Below are 8,299 nucleotides of genomic sequence, written 5' to 3'. Positions count from 1 at the left end.
TGATGGTTTTGTTGTCGATACACGATTATAAACCGAAAACAAAAGTATCGAACAATGATCGGTGGTAGGGTGGTGATGATTCTCCGGTGGTGGCGAATGGTGACGTTAGAAGGTGGTTGTTTGAAATTGTGGTGGTTTTGTATTTGTTTCAACCAGAAAAAAATGTGGTTTCCTTTTGAGTTTTTGGATCGTTCAATATAACAAAAGGAGGAGGTTATTTGGGTGGGTTGTGGTTGATGATCAACATGGTGATGAGGTGTGGCGAGCAGACGGTTTATAGTTTTTCACAACGGCAGCAAACATTGATGGTCCATGGTGGGTTGTAACCGAAATTGAAACAGAAAAATCGAGCACAAAGGTGATGGTCATGGAGTTTAAGTTGGCGGTTTATGGTGGTGTTGGTACTACGGTTGCGATGGTGACCGGCGATAAGGTGGTGTCAGCGGCGGAGGGATAAGAGTGGTTTGAGGAGTAGTTGATCGTTTTGTATGAAATGTCCCGTTCATATTGATTATAAACGTTCCATATTAATTGATTTCGCTGCGAGGTTTTGACCTCTATATGAGACGTTTTTCAAAGACTGCATTCATTTTTAAAACAACCATAACCTTTATTTTATAGATAAAGGTTTAAAAAGCATTACGTAGATTATCAAATAATGATAATCTAAAATATACCGTTTACACACGACCATTACATAATGGTTTACAATAAGAATATATTACATCAAAAATAAGTTCCTTGAATGCAGTTTTTACATAGTATCATACAAGCATGGACTCCAAATCTTGTCCTTATTTTAGTATGCAACAGCGGAAGATCTTAATAATTACCTGAGAATAAACATGCTTTAAACGTTAACAAAAATGTTGGTGAGTTATAGGTTTAACCTATATATTTATCAAATCGTAATAATAGACCACAAGATTTCATATTTCAATATACATCCCATACATAGAGATAAAAGTCATTCATATGGTTTGAACACCTGGTAACCGACATTAACAAGATGTATATAAGAATATCCCCATCATTCCGGGACATCCATCGGACATGATATAATAACTTGAAGTACTAAAGCATCCGCTACAACGGATGGGGTTTGTTGGGCCCAATAGATCTATCTTTAGGATTCGCGTCAATTAGTAGACTGGTTTACTAATTCTCAGGTTACCAAGTAAAAGGGGCATATTCGGCTTCGATCGTTCAACCATAGAAAGTAGTTTCATGTACTTGTGTCTATTTTGTAAAACATTTATAAAGCTGCATGTATTCTCATCCCTAAAATATTAGATTTTAAAAGTGGGACTATAACTTACTTTCACTGATTTACTTCGTCGGGAAGTAAGACTTGGCCACTGGTCAATTCACGAACCTATAACAAATATGTACATATATATCAAAGTATGTTCAAAATATATTTACAACATTTTTAATACGTTTTACTGTTTTAAGTTTATTAAGTCAGCCGTCCTCGTTAGTAACCTACAACTAGTTGTCCACAGTTAGATGTACAGAAATAAATTGATATATATTATCTTGACCCAATCCACGACCCAGTATATACACGTCTCAGACTAGATCACAACTCAAAGTATATAATATTTTGGAATCAACCTCAACCCTGTATAGCTAACTCCAACATTACTGCATATAGAGTGTCTATGGTTGTTCCGAAATATATATATAGATGGGTCGATATGATATGTCAAAACATTGTATTCGTGTCTATGGTATCCCAAGATTACATAATATATTAGAATACATGTATAATACAATATAAGTTAGCTAGGATATGATTTGTATAGAATTGTTACAATATTTCCCGTAGCTACAACAATCAAAAAATATCCAATCTTGTTTTACCCATAACTTCTTTGTTTTAAATCCGTTTTGAGTGAATCAAATTGCTATGGTTTCATATTGAACTCTATTTTATTAATATAAACATAAAAAGTATAGGTTTATAGTCGAAAATATAAGTTACAAGTCATTTTTGTAAGAGGCAGTCATTTCAGTCGAAAGAACGACGTCTGGATGACGATTTTGAAAAACATACTTCCACTTTGAGTTTAACCATGATTTTTGGATATAGTTTCATGTTCATAAGAAAAATCATTTTCCCAAAAGAACAACTTTTAAATCAAAGTTTATCATAATTTTTAATTATCAAACCCAAAACAGCCCGCGGTGTTACTACTACGGCGTATGTCCGGTTTTACGGTGTTTTTCGTGTTTCCAAGTTTTAAATCATTAAGTTAGCATATCATATGGATATAGAATATGTGTTTAGTTAATTTTAAAAGTCAAGTTAGAAGGATTAACTTTTGTTTGCGAACAAGTTTAGAATTAACTAAACTATGTTCTAGTGATTTCAAGTTTAAACCTTCGAATAAGGTAGTTTTATATATATGAATCGAATGATATTATGAACATCATTAATACCTCAGGTTTTATGGATAAACCTACTGGAAATGAGAAAAATAGATCTAGCTTCAAAGGATCCTTGGATGGCTTGAAAGTTCTTGAAGCAGAATCATGACACGAAAACAAGTTCAAGTAAGATTTCTACTCGAAATAAGATTGTTATAGTTATAGAAATTGAATCAAAGTTTGAATATGAGTATTACCTTGTATTAGAAAGATATCTTAATGTAAATAAGAAATATTTCTTGAGGTTGGATGATCACTTTACAAGATTGGAAGTAAGCTAGCAAACTTGGAAGTATTCTTGATTTTATGAAACTAGAACTTATAGAATTTATGAAGAACACTTAGAACTTGAAGATAGAACTTGAGAGAGATCAATTAGATGAAGAAAATTGAAGAATGAAAGTGTTTGTAGGTGTTTTTGGTCGTTGGTATATGGATTAGATATAAAGGATGTGTAATTTTGTTTACATGTAAATAAGTCATGAATGATTACTAATATTTTTGTAATTTTATGAGATATTTCATGCTAGTTGCCAAATGATGGTTCCCACATATGTTAGGTGACTCACATGAGCTACTAAGAGCTGATTATTGGAGTGTATATACCAATAGTACATACATCTAAAAGCTGTGTATTGTACGAGTATGAATACGGGTGCATACGAGTAGAATTGTTGATGAAACTGAACGAGGATGTAATTGTAAGCATTTTTGTTAAGTAGAAGTATTTTGATAAGTATCTTGAAGTCTTTCAAAAGTATATGAATACATATTAAAACACTACATGTATATACATTTTAACTGAGTCGTTAAGTCATCGTTAGTCATTACATGTAAATGTTGTTTTGAAACCTTTAAGTTAACAATCTTGTTAAATGTTGTTAACCCATTGTTTATTATATCTAAAGAGATGTTAAATTATTACATTATAATGATATTATGATATATTAATATATCTTAGTATGATATACATACAGTTAAATGTTGTTACAACGATAATCGTTACATATATGTCTCGTTTCGAAATCATTAAGTTAGTAGTCTTGTTTTTACACATGTAGTTCATTGTTAATACACTTAATGACATGTTTACTTATCATTTATCATGATTAAACATAGTGTATCAATATATTAATATGATTCATATGTATTTAGTAAGACGTTGTTATAACGATAATCGTTATATGAGTTTCTTAATTCAATAAACTCAATTTTATGTATATAACTCATTGTTAAAATACCTAATGAGATACTTACTTATCATAATATCATGTTAACTATATATATAATTATATATACATCATCATATAGTTTTTACAAGTTTTAACGTTCGTGAATCACCGGTCAACTTGGGTGGTCAATTGTCTATATGAAACCTATTTAAATTAATCAAGTCTTAACAAGTTTGATTTCTTAGCATGTTGGAAACACTTAATCATGTAAATAACAATTTCATTTAATATATATAAAATGGAAAAGTTCGGGTCACTACATTGTATGCTTAAGTGTGTGTTATCAACTGCATTATGTATATAGTTAATATTAATAATATAATATTAATAATAGTTAATAATTAATTAATAATAGTAATTATTATAGTGTAATTAATTTAATAGAACATGCCAATTAACTAGCCGCCTGCCATTATTGATTGAAATTCTAATTCACGGACTGGATTTCGTACTTCGTTGTAAATCAGTGGCGAATAAAAGTCTTTAGAAAAATTCCATATTTTTAAATTAATTATATTTATTTATTTTGGTCATTATGGTATAAAATTTGGTTATTAACTACTAAATAAAAATTACGTCACTATCCACGCTCGATTCCAGGTAAAATATGAAAAGTGTTAAAATTTAATAATTAGATCCTAAATACATTCTTAGTAAGCCTAAAATTTATAGAACTCATTTTCGGATCACCGTTTATTTTAAAATCATATAAGTTCACATTAAACTGGTTTAATATCCATCGAATGGCAATTGAGTGTTACTATGGTTTACTAATTAGATTCGAAATCACAAAATATATATTTAATATACTTTATATATATATATATATATATATATATATATATATATGCTTTAAATAATAATTATCATAATATCATATTTTTATTTTATTTTGCATAAATAAATTTTATTATCAACAACATATAATATTTCAAATTATATTTTCAATTATTATTTATATATATATATACACATATCTATTTACAAATAGTTGTTCGTGAATCGTCGGGAATGGTCGAAGGTCAATTGAATATATGAAACAGTTCAAAACTTTTGAGACTCAACATTATAGACTTTGCTTATCGTGTCGAAATCATTTACAGATTAAGTTTAAATTTGGTCGGAAATTCCGGGTCGTCACAGTACCTACCCGTTAAAGAAATTTCGTCCTAAAATTTGATTGGGATGGTCATGGCTGACAATAAATATGTTTTCATGACGATTATGAGCTGATAAATAGAGTTTTATCATTATTGAGTAGTATAGATAAAATGATTTGATTACTCGAAGCGTACGAGTGAAGCTATCACAAAAGAGTGAATTGAAGAGATAGAGATTGTCTTAACTTTTGACGTAGACACGGTTGATTTCCGAAATTCAAAGGATTTTAAAGAAAATCTTCGTAATAAGATTTGATTATTCGGTAATTAAGGAAATAGGATCTTCTTTGGTTAAATGCGATAATCTGTTTTGATTGCTCTGTCGGATATTTCACTATAAATCCACCCTCTTCATTTCCTTTATATTATGGAGTTCCATCCTTTTTTTTTCTCTTCCTGACTTTATGTTAAGCGAATAATGGTCCAGAATTCGTAGGTATGAAGTTCGAATGAACATGACTAACGTTCTAAGAGAGATTGTAGTATCAGGATTTTGATTGGTTAAATTACCAGAATTCAAGAGAAAAGATAGAACTATCAGGAAGATACATTCTTGATATATTTGGAGATTAGTTAGAATGTAAGAGTCGTGTAACATGGCACATGATGACGTCATGGTCTGTGAATCATCACGTTCCATTAGAAACTCAGCATGACTTACTGTAATATAATCACGTTGATCAAGTGTCATTATATTATACTAACTCATGCATCAATTCCCAACATTAGTTCAAAAACATTCATATTTTAAACTCGAAGGTTTACAGAATATAGAAACTAAACAGTTTCTTATATGATGTAACACTGATAGTGTGAAAAGATAAATGATTTCAGATAAGATTAGTTATGAAAATATATTCAAAAATATCGAGGATATTTATAATGAAAGATACGATGATATCTTGGAATTTCTAATATCGAAGGATGATGAAGAAGATTTATCCGTAAGGGTTTAGATTCAGAAGTAAGGTGTTCGCTAAAGATTTCATCAGAATTAGAATCATCAGGATTCTTTATGTACAAGTTTAGTCCTTGTGATTTGTCCACAGTCTCCTTCGTAATTTCGCATAATCCGCTTTTTAGTACTAAATTTTCTATTGAGCGTTTCCAACACTCCATTCTTTATCATCATACTTTTGACTGTTAAGGTCGTTTACAGTTTGCTGTTTCCTCAGCATTTTCAACATTCAGGGTATTAATTCGTAGACTGGGTGCTTATCAGAATTTCAGAATGGAAGATCATAATTCTAAGAGATAAATGTTATATGTATACATATAACTGTTGATGTAGACATGCTGCGAGATTTCAAAATACTGATTGCTGATTTCCGGTAATTGGTATGGCAATTTCTCGTTATAAGGTGTGGATGAGTATATGATAAGGTTTTAAGTGAACAAATATATTGGTTCTTCAGAGAGACCTAAGTCAATAAGTAATGAAGTTGTTGGTAAGTTTCTGCTAATGTGGTGGGATATAAATGGTTCCTTGACAACGATAACGAAAGGTAAACTTATATAACAAGGTTATAATAAGGCTTATTCGAATGAGAGTTGAAGTTGATTTGGTGGAGCTGTGACAAAATTGGCTATTTTGGAAAGGGATTGCAAAGTTATTTTCGGTAATAACAATGCTAAAGGAATTAACACAGCTACGTGTTAAACGTTTACTCAGTTTTTGAGAGTTATTTAGGTGCATAACTATATGTATCAATCTTTTCTTCTGTAGATGGAGTGCGGTTGGTTCATCCTGTCGATTGAGGTGTTTTCAAGAATCATGAAAGGTTTGAACGCAGATCGTAATTGTCAAGATACAAATGAAGTTTAGGATGAAATCAAATGGCAAACTTGAAGAATTGTTTAGTTTCATATGTTATAATCAATATTTTAATTCATTTTAATTGTCCAATATTGGTAGTCCACAGTTGATAGTCCACAGTTAGCAATATATAATATTCGAATTAATTAATACGTGTCGTGACCCGTGTACATGTCTCAGACTCGATCACAACTCAAAGTATATATATTATTGTAGAATCAACCTCAACCCTGTATAGCTAACTCCAGCAAAACTGCATATAGATTGTCTATGGTTATTCCAAATAATATATATAGATGCGTCGATATGATATGTCAAAACCTTGTATATGTGTCCCGATATTTAAATGCGTAAATAATAGAAATTAAATGACGATAAATAAAATTGCGAGAATGAAAATTGCGATAAATAAAATGCGATAAATAAATTGCGATAAATAAATTGCGATAAATAAAAGGTAATACGGAATTAACAGTTAGCTAGGAACAGTTAGCGTGGATTCTTAACAAAATTTCTCATATTTAATTTGGTTGTTTCTAACAAATTTTATTTTGTCCAATGTTTTCTTCATTATGCCACTCGTTGGATTCTGATAGGTCAAAATCCAAATATGAAATTGAAGGAAAATGGTTATTCTGCGGTAAACAGATGCGTATATCTGTGGATGTAAGTAGGATAGTAAATGACTGCTGAATCAGATTCAAAAATGTATAGTATAACATGTTAATATGAAAGTTAAATATTTCCTCGGGTATTACCTACCCGTTAAAATATTTTCACCATTAACAGTTTGTACAAAAGAATTTTTAATTACAGTCTTTATGAAAATATACTTACATATATATTCTCTTCAGATGTAATCATGAATTTAATGAGTTAATATAATATTAATCTCATTTGATTTACCGTTAGAACTAGAATACATAATCTCTAAAACATTAGAGATTACATAATTGCCATGAAGAACGAAGATAATTGATGTAGAACGATACGTAGAACAGTGATTATACTCGAGGTACAGAATGAGATGTTGAGGCATGGATTGTTGATGGTATTGGTGTCAATGTTGGTGGTACTGTTGGTGCCGGTGGTGTTGTTGAAGCTGATAAGTTTTGGACCATATTCTCCAAATTTATTACTCGAGCGCGAATCTCATTGAATTCTTCCATTACTCCAGGATGATTGTCGATCGGAGTGAGCGGATGAATAAGGTTTAGAATTGTAGAAATTATGTGATCGTTGTGAGATATTCTGGAAATGAGAGAAAAAATGGTGTTTTAGATTGGTTCGCCGATGAATGCTTCAGGTTCTTCGCCCAGAGGACAATATGGTGGATGAAAGGGATCATTTCTTCTTGTCTCCAATGATTAAGTAGGCTACTAACCCATCAAATGAATTGAGAATGGCTGATTGGTTGATTCATTCTGGTGACGCTGCTTCCGGAGCTTAGGTGAATATCCATGTCGGAATAGCTGTCGGAATAACCATCAGAATAGCTATCGGAATCTGAGGGACTCGAACTGGTTAAGGGATTCATTCTCGTACGATCAGATGAAGGATTTTCGATAAGAAATAGATTATAGGATGTAAATTAGTACCCTGCAATACATAGTTTACATATGCATATATAATACTAAAATCCCATAAGTTACGGAGGA

This window comes from Rutidosis leptorrhynchoides, chromosome 7 (genome assembly GCF_046630445.1).
Source record: "Rutidosis leptorrhynchoides isolate AG116_Rl617_1_P2 chromosome 7, CSIRO_AGI_Rlap_v1, whole genome shotgun sequence".
Taxonomy (NCBI): domain Eukaryota; kingdom Viridiplantae; phylum Streptophyta; class Magnoliopsida; order Asterales; family Asteraceae; genus Rutidosis; species Rutidosis leptorrhynchoides.
Note: the sequence above shows the minus strand (reverse complement) of the source record.